This window comes from Onychomys torridus, chromosome 1 (assembly GCF_903995425.1).
Source record: "Onychomys torridus chromosome 1, mOncTor1.1, whole genome shotgun sequence".
Classification (NCBI taxonomy): Eukaryota; Metazoa; Chordata; class Mammalia; order Rodentia; family Cricetidae; genus Onychomys; species Onychomys torridus.
Genome location: NC_050443.1, coordinates 54,035,989 through 54,052,286, shown reverse-complemented (window position 1 = coordinate 54,052,286; position 16,298 = coordinate 54,035,989).

The following is a 16,298-nucleotide window of genomic DNA, read 5'->3' as shown; positions in this document are numbered from 1 at the left end:
CCCTGGAGTCCATCTTGTGTTGGGCAACTACTCTTAGACATGCAACCTACCCCAGAGTGTGGTTCCTACCCCAGAGTGTGGTTGATGTACCCAGTGATACCCAAATAGAGAAAACTGATTTTCCTTTCCCAGTAGGTATCAGCTGCAAATAGCTTCTTGGTTAAGGGTGGGACTTTATGTCTACTGTCTCTTTTTAGTGCTGAGATTTTATCTTATTTGAACCTGGCACAGTCTCTGTGAGTTCATATGTGTCTTACTTAAAATTCTCTTGCTGTAAAGAGACGCCAAGACCATGGCAACTCTTATAAAAAGAAAGCATTTAACTGGGGCTTGCTTACATTCAGAGGTTCATTGTCATCATGGCTGGGAGTATGGTGCTGAAGAGGTAGCTGAGAGGTCTATATTTGGATCAGCAGGCAGCTGGAAGGGAGAAAGAGACACTGGGCCTGGCTTCAGCATTTGAAACCTCAAAGCCCATCCCCAGTGACACACTTCCTCCAACAAAACAACATCTACTCCAACAAACCACTCTGTGGTGACCAAGTATTCAAATCCATGAGCCTATGGGATCAATTCCTATTCAAACCACCACAATCTCTGTATTGGACCTATTGTGTCATGAAGACACTGTTTCCTTGGAGTCACCTACCACCTCTGGCCCTTACCATCTTTCTGCCTTCCCTTCTTCATAGATCCCTGAGCCTTGAGGGGAGAGACTTGATGAAGACATCCCATCTAGGGCTGAATGTCCCAAAGCTCTCATTCTCCATACCTTGTCCAGTTGTGGGTCTCTGTGTTAATTATCATCTATTATAAGAAGAAGCTTCTCTGATGAGAGTTAAGTGATGTTCTGTTCTATGGGTATAGCAGTATGTCATTAGGAGTCATTTTAGTCTATTGCTACCAACTAATTGCATAGTGCTGAAAGGTACTTTGTACACTACTGAGGAAGAAAAGCAATCATCAGCCTTACCCAGCTGGGAACCCTATCAGCTACAGTAACAACCAGCCTTGTAACATAAACCCACAATAATGGGTATATCAAACCCTGATGCCCAACCCAGACCAATTAATTCAAATCTTCCTTGATGGAGCCATGCATCAGCACACTTAAATGTTACAAGATTAACCACTCACTTTCTGATTGGATTTAATGCCCACCCTACAAGATGGAATTCATGACTTGCACTGTTAATAGAGACAAAAGCCCATGATTAGGTAGATTATGGGCCCAAGGGGAGAACCTACTACTATTATTCTGCTAAATGGACATAGCATTAAACCAACTCCTAATTACATCATTATACCCATAAATTAGCACATCTTTCAGTCCTTATCAAAGAAGCTATTTTTGCTTATAGATGGTGATTAACACAGAGACGCATGACTAGTCAACATGTAGAGAATAAGAAACTGTGGAATGCCAGTCCCAAAGTGAACATCTATATCATACATTTTTCCTCCCAAGGCTCAGAGACCATCATGGAAGAGGAGACAGAATATAAGAGCCAGAAGTAAATGATTACAGTAAAACTGTTATTACCCAAACGCAACAGGGCAATTGCTGTATGAAGTCACAGTGGTTGTAAACATACGTGCAAGACCTGCGCAAGATCAAGCCAGACAAAATCCCAGCACAGAAGATGGAGGTAGTCAAGACATCCCACACATAGCTATTGGCAATTCATGACTTCTAGAAGGGGAGTCAGCTTTCTTCAAGGTTGTTGCCCCAAGAGGCTACCCATACTGCAGTAGATGATCCTACACCCATGTGCATACTAGAAGCATTCAGTGGACTCAGTGGGTCTAAAAAAAATGAAATGAAATTGGGAGGGAGTAGTGGGGGTAGGAGAGAATTTGAAGGAGAGGGAATGGGGGACGGTATCATCACATTACTTTAGAATTAGCATCTTCCTGATGGACTGACAAGCAAGAACTCTGCCTTGAGAATCCTCAGAACATCAAAGTAGTGTGTCCTCAGTAAATATATTGCTGATTATGGAGATACAGAAGGGCTGTGGTCATGACTCACAGACTATCCACCAGCTCTATGATCCTAGACAACTTTCTCTTACGCACTTATTTATCATTGAAATGATTTAAGGCAACCTTCTGGATCTCAATAAGCCTCTGTTTCCTCCTCTATAGAATGGAGGTAAATGAGTTAAGAAGAGCCACGTTGGAGATCAAACACAGGTACAGTCGTTTGGATAATGCTTGGAATCTAGCAAGCTTTCAGTAAAATTTAGCTGTTACTTCTAGTCATTATACAGTTAGCACAGAACATTCAGTAGAGGTTGGGTCCCTTCTCTCCTCTCTCTTCCATAAATAAATTCATTTCAGCCTCTTAAATGTAATTATACCACAGAAAAGGCATCTCTTGGGGCAGGAGCGGGCCACCTAGGTTACACATTAGAATCCCCTAGGGAGCTTTTACAAACCCTGATACCCAACCCCAGACCAATTAATTCAAATCTTTCTTGATGGATCTACGCATCAGCACACTTCAATAGCTCCCTTGGTGACTCTAATAGGCAGCCAGGTTGAGAACTTCTGCCTCTGGGCACTGGGTTTGTTGCTCTTTACCTCTTAATTGTGGTCTTTCTAAGTAGTTACCCAAATCTAGCTGTTGTCAACATTAAAGTGTTTAAGCCCCTTCATCTCCTGTTTGTCTTCGAGGCAAGAACGGGAGAATTCTCAGTGCACCTGAGAGAGCAAAATTATCTCTCCTCTTAGCCTTTCCTGGTCCAGCAGCCTTAACATCTGGCTCTCACTGAGTCAGAGTCTTCACAGCTTCAATTTGGAGAAACGTAAGTAGTCACTTCACTGGGTCAGCTTTAAGGAAACAGAAGATACTGGTTTCTAGCCAGCCCTTCTTAATTCACAGCACACAAGCACCTGATGTTCTCAGGGATCCTCAGTTCTGCACACAGATTTTGTTTACATGTTCAATTTGCTGACAATCTAATTTTTTTAATATTTAAGCCAAGTATGATGGCTCATGCCTGTAATCCCAGTACTTGGGAGGCTGAGGCAGGAGGGTAGCCTTGAGTTCAAGGCCAGCCTGTCTCATAAAGCAGGCTAGGGGTGGATTGTGGAGATGGCTTAGTAATAAAGAACAGTTCAAGCACACAGACCTCAGTATGAATCCCCAGTATCTGTGTCCAAAGCTGGGCATGGTTACATGTGCCTGTAATCCTAGCAGCATTGGAAGGCAGAGCCAGGTGGATCCTGTAAGCTTACTAGCCAGGAAACCTAACAAAAATGTCAAGCTTCCAGTTCAATTAGAGATTCTCAAGGGATTGAGCTAGAGGACTATAGAAGAAGACATCCAACATCCTTTTGACTTCTGAATATGCACACATGGGCATAACCACCCACACACATGTTTATGTGCTATATACATACTATAAATATATACAACACATATGTATACACAGAAAACCCTAGAATAAAATATGGGTGTGTAAACTGATGACATAACTACTCCATAGTATGGTTAAGGAGAAGGTTTTTATTGTGATTATGAGAGAAAGAACACCTAGAAACATCTGAAAGAGTCCAGAACAAGGAGAGAAAGAAGAAGACCAAACATGACCAGCAGACTGGACCCAGCCAGGGCTATCTGTGAGGGGGAGAAATAGCAGGGGACAGAAAACACAGTAAGAGAATCAGCAGCAAGAAAGAGGGCTGGGGGGAAATACCAAGAAGAGCAGGCTTATACGGGGAAGGAGTGGTTGGGGGGAGTTTAGGGTAGGGGAGGAGGTGAGAAGGGCTGGGATGCCAGTATAGACTTTGAAATGAGTCACAGGTACTTGTGATACTGGAGGAGCCTGGAGGCTAGTATGAACTTTTATATACCATTAGGCACCCTAGGTAGCCATATGTCCCTTTGGCAAGAGTTAAGGGAAATAACTCCTGTTGGTAAATGGGAACCAATTTCACGAATTCCTGAGGAATGCTAGCTTTTATCTAACTGCCAGAAATCATACTATAGTCCTGGTTGCACTCATTTCTGGGCATTTGAACTGCGTGTTGGGGTTTGGGGAATTGGAGTTTCCTTTGGACCTGACAGTGGGTGCTGTATACAATATCCGGCTAGCCTTTTGTAAGAGACCTCTTGTAAAATTTGAGTGCTCAGATTTGTTTCTGGAAAAGCGAAATGCACATATACAGACTGTATACAGATTCTGAAGTGGTAGAAACAGTACCAAGATGGGGAGGAAGTCTCTCCTCACAAAGGCACAAGGGAAGGAATACAGAACACACTTGAAATGACCAGTGAGTAGTGGTTAGTGTCAAATTAGTGCAGAAGTTGTGTGTGCATCTGGTCTACACATAACAGTTTTCAGCAGTTCATTAGGGATGAGTAGTAAGTCCACATTTGGGGCATTTTCCTTTCCCATTCCAGAAAGCAGAGTGACTCTATTTCAAGTGGATCTTAATAAGGCTATAATGTTAGCTATCTATTTAAGGGAATGTGAGCACTCTACTAATTTACCAAGCGACACCTCATTAAAATCAATAATTAGCAATTGTTCAATGTCCAAACTTGCATCATTAAAAGATACAGCCTTGGCTTTATCAGTGCTATTTGTACTTCATCCTTAGGAGAAGGGATGGTACCCTGCTTTCTTTTCCCATTGCTATGATAAAATACCCTAATAGAAGCAACCTGATAGAGAAAAGTTTTCTTGGCTCACAGTTTCCGGTTGCAGGCCATTGTCGCCGAGGAGTCAAAATGGCAGGAAGTTGAAGCAGCTACTCACATCACGTCCATAGTCCAGGGCAGAGAGCAGTGAAGTCATGCATGCTCAGCTCAGCTCTCTCCATTTCATTCACTTCAGGGCCCAGCCCATGAAATGGTGCCACCTACATCCAGGATGGGTCTTCCCACCATATTAATCCAATTAAGAAAATCCCTCCCAGGCATGTCCACAGGCCAACCTAATCCAGACAGTTCCTCATTGAGAAACTTAAAGATCATCATTCCTATGGGTATTTTTTAAAACACAGGCATAGACATACAGCTGGACCTGAGGCTGCATCTTTCCATGATGAAAGCAGCGGCTATAATAACTGTCAGTGCAGCCTCATCATAAATCCCATCAAAATAATGTTGTTTATTAAGATCTTGTGCCCACATGCTTCCCCTTGCTTCTCACTGAAATTTGCTCTGGGTTTTATAGGTGCAAAAGAGCCATAAGCATAAATAGTCTACACTTAATTTTATTTTATTCCTAGTGATGAGATAATAAAAATAATCTTCCTTGCTGCTTCAGTTTTGGGTCATCTAGCAGGCATGTCCAGCCTTTTGACACTGTGACATAATATCATTGTCTACAAAGTTCATGCTTGATGACTATACAGTTCAGTTTCACATGTTTGTGTATACACACACACACACACACACACACACACACAATCACAATTTTTAAAGTGAATTTACAACTTTGTGGCCACATCCATAGCTATTGTTGACTGCATGTGTCCTGTTACTGGTGGTCCCTGTCTATACTGGTGTTTCCAGGTTCTTGGTGTCTTATTCAAAAAATTGACAAAGTAGTTTACCAAGTAGTTAACTAGCGAAGGATTTTATTCAGAATCAAAGAGAAAGTATAATGTGGAAATACTGCAAGGGAGCAGCTGGCCCTGAAAAGATGTGCCCAAAGCCCCTGATTACTGCCCCGGCTTCCTTCAGTGGGTCCAAGAGGAGGAGTTGGTTGCTAGGGCTGGGTTGTGAGAGGGTTTTCTGCTTTCACTGATAGGCTTGTATAGTTGGAAGTTTTCCTGTCCTGATTACCGGCTCCTTATCCCGGCAGCTGCTTCCAAATTACCACACAGAGACTTAATATTATTTATAAATGCTCTGCCACTAGCTCAGGCTTGTTACTAGCTAACTCTTACATTTAAATTGACTCATATTTCAATTTATGCTTTGCCATATGGCTCATGGCTTGTTACCTCATTTTTACACATCCTACTTGCTCAGTGGCCGACTGGTGTCTTCTTCTCTCTGCCCCTCTTCATCCCAGTATCCTCAGTTCGATTGCCCCACCTAACTATATCCTGCCTTGCTATAGCAGTCAGCTTCTTTATTAACCAGTGAGAGTAATGCACATTCACAGTGTCAGAAGGATTATTCCACAGCAGGCTTGGGTTACATGAGCCTTCATTCATTGTGCATGGCCTTCCTCATGACACTCCTGATTTATTGTATTTTGAAGTTTTAAGTTTATTTTATATATTGTGAATGCTTTGCCTGCATGTATGTCTGTGCACCACATGAATTCTTGGTACCTGTAGAGGCCATAAAAGGGTATCAGATACCTGGAAACGGGAGTTACAGATGGTCGTGAGTTACTGTATGGGTGCTAGGAATCAAACCAGGGTCCTCTGGAAGAGCAGCCAGTGCTCTTATCTACTGAGCTGTCTCTCTTGCCCTTTTCACTTTATTTTAATTGTATCCATGCCTACTCATGCACAGTTGTATGATGGCAGATAGTTTTTTTTCCAGAAAATGTTGCTCAGATGGCACAGGTTATCTTCTTGGGCATGTACCTAAAACTAGCCCAGGCTGTATCAGCACATGTCTCTAGTGCTAGCATGTGTTCCAGAACATGTTTAGTCACGAATGGGAGTTACTAAGAGGTTGCCAGGTGTTGAGGTGTTGAGGTTGTTGAGGTGTGGAAACCAGTTGATCTATTTGGAGAGGAAGACATGTGTGTTCAATGCAGGCGGCATCCTTGGTTGCTAACTGGCTTTGTAGTAAAAGGGTATGTGTGTAGGTCAAATCCAGTGAGGTCCAAGGTTGCTGGGATACCCTATGCTTCCCCACCTCAGGCCACACACTGAAGGTAGGACACACTTGACTGTGCTAACTGGGCATGAAGCCGTGCTGGAGACTGTCACGTACGCAGTGTCCAGTCCCCACCCTGCTCTGCTAGATGTTAGAAACATGGATTTCGAGTGCAGAACACATCCTTGCACTCCAGGACCATCCTGTCACTAGTGACAGAGGCTGATTTGTCCCTCAGTGGCCATTGACTCTGGTCCAAGTCACTTTAGCAGCATCCCTGCTCTCCTTCTCCTGTGTCATTCAGGCCTTACTCTGAGTCCTGGATGCCTGTGGTTCTCACTCTACGTGACGACAACTCAGGCGTAAGATGAAGCCACCAACACAGTTTGGGTCACTTTTCTGGACACGGTCTTCCTTGGACTTGGAAGGCCTCTGTTCCCTTGATGTAAACTAGAGAGATTGTTGCTGCCACTCTCAAAGGCTGTGACATCAATGAGCTGTGCAGTGTCACCAGGCATGGCACACCCCTTGACTTCTGAGTCATGTTTCCTAAATGACTCACACCAACAAACCTGTGTGTGTGTGTCTGTCTGTGTGTGTATGTGTGTGTGTGTGTGTGTGTGTGTGTGTGTGTGCACGTGTGTGTATTAGCACGTGTGCTTCTGGCTTTTTTACACTGATTCTGGGGGCTCCTTCTTAGGTCCTCACACTTGCAGAGCCATTGCTTTGCCAACAGAGCCATCTTCCTGCCTTTGGACTTCCTGCAACTCTCAAAGGAAAATTAATTTCTTGTTTCCTTTGTTAGTGTTAAACTTAAGATCAGTCCATAATCTGATTTCACTGATTTTTTTTAAATTCTCCTAGGGCTAGAGGCTAGAAATAGAAGCCTATTTCATATTTCTGAATATGTGTTGAAGCGTTGCCTTACATCCCATCATCACTGACCATCAGGACTGCTGCCTACTTAGGAACTTTCTGGACTTTTACCACGATCTTTCCAGATGCAACAACTGCTTCTCATGGATGGTCCTGCTCCCCCACAGTTTCATCTGTGTCTTCTGACCCTGCCCCTCCTACCCATAGTCAGCAGAGGTTTAATGTAAGCAAGGCACTCCTCCCCTCCCCACATTTTCAACACACACTGGCCTTTGCTCTGTCCACATGGGCGTATTTCCAGCTGTTCCCTTGACCTGCTGGTGGGAGCTGTAAGAACTCATCCCAGGGCCTGCTCATTTTTCTGCAAACTCTTTTGTTTCAGGGATGCTTCAGTCTCCAAAGTTTGAATTTAATGATTTATTTATTCGTTTTTTTGTTTTTGTTTTTTGTTTGTTTGTTTGTTAAGACAGGGTTTCTCTGTGTAGCTTTGCACCTTTCCTGGAACTCCCTCTGTAGTCCAGGCCGGCCTCAAACTCAGAGATCCACCTGCCTCTGCCTCCCGAGTCCTGGGATTAAAGGCGTGCGCCACCACCGCCCGGCATTCATTATTCCTATGTATATATGCCTAAGTGAGTTTATGCATATTGTGTGTGTGCTGGGGTCTGTGAAGGCTAGAAGAGGGTGTTGCATCTCCTGGGGCTAGAATTACAGGCAGTTGTGAGCCACCTATGATGTGGGTGCTGGGAACAGTACCCATGTCCTCTTCAAGAACAATAACTACTCTTAACCACTGAGCTATTTCTCCAACCCCAGGGTCTTCTCTCTCCCCACCCCGCTCTCTCTCCCCGCCCTGCTCTCTCTCCCCACCTTTTCTTTCCTTCCTTTCTTTGTTTTCTTTTCCTTCTTTGGCCGGGTCTCATTTAGCCCAGACTCGCTTTGGGAATCACTATGTAATAGAGATTGATTTTCAATTTCTGACGCTCATACACTAAAACACTTGGTCTATACAGTGCTGGGGATCAAACACAGAGCTTCATGCATGCTAGACAAGCACTCTACCAACTGTGCAAAATCCCAGCCCCAGTAACGTCTTTCTTGAACAAAGGAATAGAGAGCGCTTCTCTGAGGGACTTGAGCTGATAGGCAGAGGCAAAAGGACCCTCCGCTGCCCCTGTTGCTCCCAGGCACTGGGCAGAGACAAGAAGCCCCTTTGGGGGTTAGGGAAGATGTGAGTATATGTGGTACATTGCAGGACCGCAGAGATACGAATTTCTGCACTGGCTTCACCTAGCCAAAATTAAGCAAACTCAATTTTTATTTTTAACTTTTAATAAGGTGTGAATAAACACTTTAGACACACACACATCTGGCCTGCTTGTTTACCCATGTGTAGCTAATCAGAGTAAGGCTGAGGCCTGAAACAGGAGAGGGGAGGTTTGGTAGAGTGTTCACCTAATCCTTCTCCAGCTAGACCAGCCTTGGTAGAGGGCAGAAGGCCCCGCTCTCTGACTTTCCCAATGATGAGAGGACCCTTGAACTCTGGAGAGAGGCTGGCAACTCCCTAGCCCTCACTCCTAGAGCCTGAACCCCAAGAAACCCCATGTAGTGTTCGTTACTGGAGGTCGGGGGTCAGGGTTGGAGTCACATGTTTCCAGGTTCTTGATCTCTTATCCTAAGAACTGAAAATAAAGACTCATATAGATTTGTAAAGTTAGCAAGATAACTTTATTCGAAGCAAAGCAATAATATAGATTCGAAAAGGGATAAAACTGTCAAGGTCAGCAGCAGGCCATATGAATGAGTACTCAAGGACCCAGGGCACAGCCTGGAGTCTTTTTCCTACCGCACATGTCCTTTCCCATAACGCATTTGATTTTAATCATAACACATGCCCAATTACAAATACTTAAGATGGCAAATAAGATTCTCCCTAAGAGTTCACTTGAAGGACAGTTTGCCTTACTGTGCATGCGTCCAAAACCAATCCAGCCCAGCCATTCTATTATTCTCACCTGGATACATTGGGAACATACTGGAATAGAAACTTTCTAAATTTGAGTGCTACTAAGAACAGTTAAAAGTGTATACTCTTGATCAAAGAGAAGTGTACATGTAGCCAGAAAGAGGTGGGGGGTCTGAGGAGGTTCTGAGTTCACTGGGTACATACTGGTAAAGAAGCTAGGCTGCCAGATGCACTATTACTGAGGGGGGAGGGGGGGAAGCACATAACCAAATCTAATAGGTCTCAAGCCACTAAACTTTCCCTATGCTTGCTCATCTCAGTACTCAGGGCCTGATGGATGAGTAGGGAGGGGCTCCCTATATAGATAAGGGTCATACGACCTGAGATGGGAAGCCTTTCTCCCAGGCAGAGTTTCTACTGGCTGTCCAGGACCCTTGAAGACCCAGGGAACTAGGAAATCTGATACTCTGAGCCCTACCTTCCTCCCAGCTGTTCCCAGAAATTCTACTTCAAAGATCAGCCCTAAGGTTGGGGATTTAGCTCAGTGATAGAGCGCTTGCCTAGCAAGCTCAAAGCCCTAGATTCGATCCTCAGCTAAAAAAAGAAAAGAAAAGAAAAAATCAGCCCTACAGAGCTGTGATGATATAATATTTGACTGTTGGAGTTGCCACAGAGAAATGCCCAAAGGGTATCTTAAACTACAAAAAATGTATTTCTCATAACTGATGGCTGGAAGTCCAAGGTAATGGTGTCCCCAGGGTTAGTTTCTCCCTAGCCTGTCACCATCTTCTCCCTAGGGACCCCAAAGATCACTCCTCTGATTATATGTGTCCTAATTGGCTCTCATAAATTACCAGTTGGGCTGAGGATGTTGCTCAGTTGGTACAGTGTTTGTCTGGCATGCATGAAGCCCTGTGTTTGATTCCCAGCATAAAATGAAGCAAATATCATGCCACATACCTGTAATCCCAGCACACACCTGTAATCCCAGCACACACCTGTAATTCCAGCATTTGTGAGACTGAGACAGGGGAATTGCTCTGAGTCTAGGCCTGTCTGAGCTACAGAGATAATTCAGGCCATACCACTCATGTTGCATTAGGCCCACACCCTAAAGTCTTCATTCTAACTGAATTATCTCTTCAAAAACCTTATTTCAGTGTTCATATTTTGGAGGGGTATAATTTAACCTATAGCAGATAGTGGGATGATTAATTCTTCTTTAATTTTTATGTATGCACATGTGTGTGCACCTGTGTGAAGCCATAAGTCAACCTCTGGTATCATGGCTCAGAAGCCATCAGTCTATCTTGGATTTGAGATAGGGTCTGTCACTGGGATTTATGATACACTGATCAGGCTAGCCTGGCTGACCAGTGAGCCTGACAACCCTCCAGTCTCTACCTCCCCAGGTCTGGACTGTACTTGAGGTCGCCATGCCTGGCCTCTTACATGGCTGATGGATATGGAACTCAGATCTACATAGTCATACAACAGGCATTTTATAGACTGAGCCATCTCCCAGCCCATGTTCATGAGCTTCATTTTTCTCCTTCTTCTTCTTCTTCTTCTTCTTCTTCTTCTTCTTCTTCTTCTTCTTCTTCTTCTTCTTCTTCATCTTCTCCTCCTCCTCCTCCTCCTCCTCCTCCTCCTCCTCCTCCTCCTGAGCTAAATCCCCAACCCCCATGAGCGTCATTTTTAAATTGCATTTACTTATCTGTGAGTGTTTGTATACACAAGTAAGTCTCAGTGTACAAGGCGAGTTGTGTCTCTCTTTCTACCATGTGGGTCCCTGGGATCAAATTCAGGTGGTCATCAGGTTTGGTACCAAGTGCCTTTACCCTCTGACCATCTTATGTTTCTGGCTGTGGGCCACAGTCAGTGGTAGAGGGCTTGCTCTAGCTTCCAACCCCTAATGCCACACGTACAGAAGATTGAGCAGCCCATGAAAATTCTATGTGTTATCCTGACTATGGTGCCCACTCATTTGACCAAACATCAGCATTGGTATTCCAGTGAAAAGATTTTTCAGGTGAGACTAACATTGAAATCAGTAGGATTTTGTGTGCCGTGGTACTGGTGGTGTGTAGTGCTGGTGCTGACCTCAAACTCACTACTTGAGCTCCTGGCCCTCTTTCCTCTGTTTCTCAGACATCAACACTCACTTATAAAACTGGCCATGGCCATTCACACTACTACCCCCGGCACTGTGAGGGGAACCAGAATGCTGGGGCTTCCTGGATGTTAACCCAGCTCCAGGTCTGGGGAGAGACCCTTTCTCAAAGGATTAAGGTGGAGAGTGATAGATCAGGACTCCTGACCTCCCCTCCAATCTCTGCATGTGTGCCCATAGACACACACAGCCATACACACACACCACACACAAGGCGGGGAAGGACAGCCATTGGGTAATTTTCTTTTTCCTCTTAGATTAAGAAAAGCCAGCTGATCGGTGGTGGAGCATGCCTTTAATCCCAGCACTTGGGAGGCAGAGGCAGGCAGATATCTGTGAGTTCGAGGCCAGCCTGGGCTACCAAGTGAGTTCCAGGAAAGGCACAAAGCTACATAGAGAAATCCTGTCTCGAAAAAACAAAAAAAAAAAAAAAAAAAAAAGAAAGGAAGGAAGGAAGGAAGGAAGAAAAAAGAAAAGCCAGTATGCTAGTGCTTCCACTAAGTGTCAATGGTGCTGGTGGGCTGTCTTTTTTCCTCAGACTTCTCACTGAAATCCTAACAAATGGGTCATCAACAGTAATTACAGATTTTCTGGGGATGTGATTTCACAGCTCCCATTTTCAGAAAATCACATCTTTTGCTCTATTTGAGTGGAAGCATGTTTATAGTAACAACTTAGTAATAAAAAACCATCTTTGAAGCTATCCTTGTTCTTTGATGTGACTGCAGGGATTTTTCTCACGGCTGACGGCCAGGGTTTTAAAGATCCGCACGGCTCAGGTGAATCTTCTGTTCTGCGTGATGCTGGCTGATTTCACAGTCCCCCTTATCGACACCAGGCCTGAAAGAATACTGATGGACACAGCTCCCACTGCTCCTGCTCTTTGATGTGGCGGAAGGAGAAGGCTGCGAGAATGGACTGGATTCCCTATTCCAGCAACTCTGCTTCTTTTATCCCAACACACACAGAGACAGACAGATCACACACACACACACACACACACACACACACACACACACACACACACACACACACCAAGATTCTAAACCAGAAGAAGATTGTGTGTATGAACTATTAAAGTGAATTTAAACTGAGCCTAGATTCCCAGCATTTGAAAAACTGAGACAAAAGGATCTTTGATGTAAGGCCAGCCTCCCAACATAATAAGACCCTTGTCTCAAAAAAAAAAATAATTTAGACTGGGGAGGAGCTCAGGTGCCCCATTCCTCCCTGAGCGGCTACTGATAGTTAATGGTTGTTGGGGAGGGAAAGGTTTTCTACAGTGTTGTAACCGCTGGACTATATCTAGTAAGTTCCTGTGTCCAACCTCTCACCCACGTTTATGTAAGCAAGCCTAATTAAACTCAGTGGGTCCCCCCCAAAAAAAACAAGTTTGGGAGCCAGACACCTTTAATAATGGCATATACCTTTAATTCCAGCACTCTGGAGGCAGAAGCAGGCAGAGAGCTCTGTGAGTTCAAGGCCAACCTGGTCTACAGAGTGAGCTCCACAACAGCCAGGGCTACACAGAGAAACCCTGTCTCAAAAACAACAACAACACACAAAAAAAATCCACAATTGGGTCTCGAGAAGGAAGTGGCAAGATCGCTCTGTGCGTAAAGGTACTTAGGACCAAGGCTAACCACCTGAGTTTGATCCCCACGATCCTCATGGCGGACAGAGAGAACCCACTCCCCCAAACTGTCCTCCACCTGAACACTGTGACACACGTGCATGTGTGATCACACACACACACACACACACACAGAGAGAGAGAGAGAGAGAGAGAGAGAGAGAGAGAGAGAGAGAATGTAACTGAGCAAGCTTTCATTTTAAAGGGGCCCTGGTAAGATGGTTTAAGGGATAAAGCACTTGCCACCCTGGCAACCCCTGGGATCCATTTATTAGGAGGAGAGAACCTTCTCCTGTAAGTCGTCCTATGACCTCCATAGGTGTGCCATGGTACATGTGCACCATGTTCACACAAGTGGCACACACACACACATAGATGTGATTTAAAGCACTGTGAATACACAGAAGGTTGGAAGTTGGACTGTGGGATTATAGTTTCAGAAATGACTTGTAAAATTTCTAGCAGTACTCTCGCTACCATCTGCATACAATGTACCACAGGTCAGTACAGGTACGTCGTTTACATTACTTTCTACCTTTCAGTTGAGATTGAGTGTGTGTGTGTATAGGTGCCTGTGCCACAGCCCATGGTGGAGATCACAGACAACTAGTGGGATCAGCTCTCTCCTTATTCCTTTCGTGAGTTCCAGAAATCAGACTCAGGTCACCAGGTTTACACAGCAAACACCTTTACTCCCTGAACCATCTCAGTGCCCCCAGGCACAGCACTTTAAGGCACACATTAAGCACCTACTGTATGCCTACCTGACAACAGAATGTGCCAAGGCCGTTTGACATGGCCAAAGGCTACAAACAAGAAATCACAATGATTAGCTGTTGAGAAAGTGTCACAGGAGTTCCCACGGAGTCTTGAGTTAGAAACTTGTGTATTTAAAACTCAGATCTGTAGGGTGTGCTGTGTACACCTTAAATCTCTTCGTGAGGTTAAATCTCAGCATTTTCAAGGCCAGCTTGATCAACATAGTTCCAGACCAGCCAGGGATACATAGTGAGACCCTGAATAAGGAAAAAAGAAGAAGAAGAAAATTAACTCTGCCCCTTAAGATCCTACTTTGGGGGAGGGGTTGTTGGTTTGTTTGTTGGTTTAGTCTGGGTTTTTTGAGTCAGGGTTTCTCTGTGTAGCCTTGGCTGTCCTGGAACTCACTCTGTAGACCAGGCTGGCCTCAAAATCAGAGAACCACCTGCCTCTGCCTCCCGAGTGCTGGGATTAAAGGTGTGCACCGCCAGCACCTGGCAAGAGCCTACTTTTTTTACCGTGCTCCTGATCTTCCTGTGACATGGAAGGCAGTGTGGGGACTTAAGTGTGGTGTTGGAGGTGACAAGACAGAGCCACCACCAATCATCTTCAGCTGCAAGCAGTGTCTACACTTTGTTTTGTCTCAAGCAGAAGAAGCTCCAAAGTTGGGTGGTAGCTGACACTTAAGAGCTAGGTCTCGGGGCCTTCTGTTTGTGGCCCTAGGAATGTCACTGCTGTGGTCTAGCTGTCACTTCCAAATCCTGGCAGGATGCAGGCAGAGCTAGTGAGGAAAGGATGGAGCAGCCACTCTCAACCTGTGGGTCACAACCCTGTTGGAGGTCGAGTGGCCTTCTCACAGGGGTCAAATATCAGATAATTTACCTTACACTTCATAACTAGCAAAATTACAGTTATGAAGTGACAATGAAATAATTTTATGGTTGGGAGTCACCACAACATGAGGAGCTGCTGCAGATGTCACTCTGTATGCTGTGAATGTGTTGCTCTGATTTGGTTGATAGATAAAATGCTGATTGGCTGGTAGCCAGGGAGGAAGTATAGGCAGGACAAGCAGAGAAGAGAATTCTGGGAAGAGGAAGGCTGAGTCAGGAGTCACCAGCCAGACACAGAGAAGGCAAGATGTGAAGGCAACACTGAGAAAAGGTACCAAGTCACATGGCTAAACATAAATAAGGATTATGGGTTAATTTAAGTGTAAGAGCTAGTCAGTAATAAGCTTGAGCTGATAGCCATACAGTTCGTAAGTAATAAAGCCTCTGTGTGTTTACTTGGATCCGAGCAGCTATGGGACTGGGCAGGTAAGAGAGATTTGTCCTGACCATGGGCCAGGTGGGACACAGGAAATCTAGTTACAAGGAGCTGTATTAAAGGGTCACAGTGTTCAGAAGGTTGAAAACCACTGAGATCCACAACTGCATCCAAGCCCCTCAGAAAAACTTCCCAGAAGCCCTTCAGTGTTTCTGTGGCCTCACTGTCTCCTCAGCCTCCCCCTCATGACTCCTGGCTCACAACCATATTGAAGGGGTTCTCTCTGAGTTCAGGACTGCACACCACATAACAGGTATGATTCAGTCTTGGTCTTCTTCAACTTCCTCTCACAGAGCGTGTCCCCTCTCACAGAGCGTGTCCCCTCTGGAAGTGTGTTTTCACAGGGTCCTGAGCCACTGCATGCTCCCTCATATCTGCCTACCTCTCTGCCTGCTTCTCCTGTCCCTTTGCAGATTTCATGCTCTTCAGTATAGCCATTAAGCCACAGGGGCCCTCAGGCTGGCCTAGACCCTACCCGACCCCCAGCTCCCACCCCCACTCACCTGAGAGCACACACATATTCACACACACACACACACACACACACACACACACACACACACACACATTCACATGTACACACTGATATTCACCACACATACACATACACACCTCAGATATCACCTCAGTAGTCTCTGTAGACTCAGCCACCCCCCAGCCTCATCATGACGATGATTGTGTGGTTAGGATGTAACCTCCCCCCCCTACCCCTAGCAATCTCCCAGCCTGGTCCTCTCCCCACGTTCCTAAGCCTATGAGCTAGCCGCAG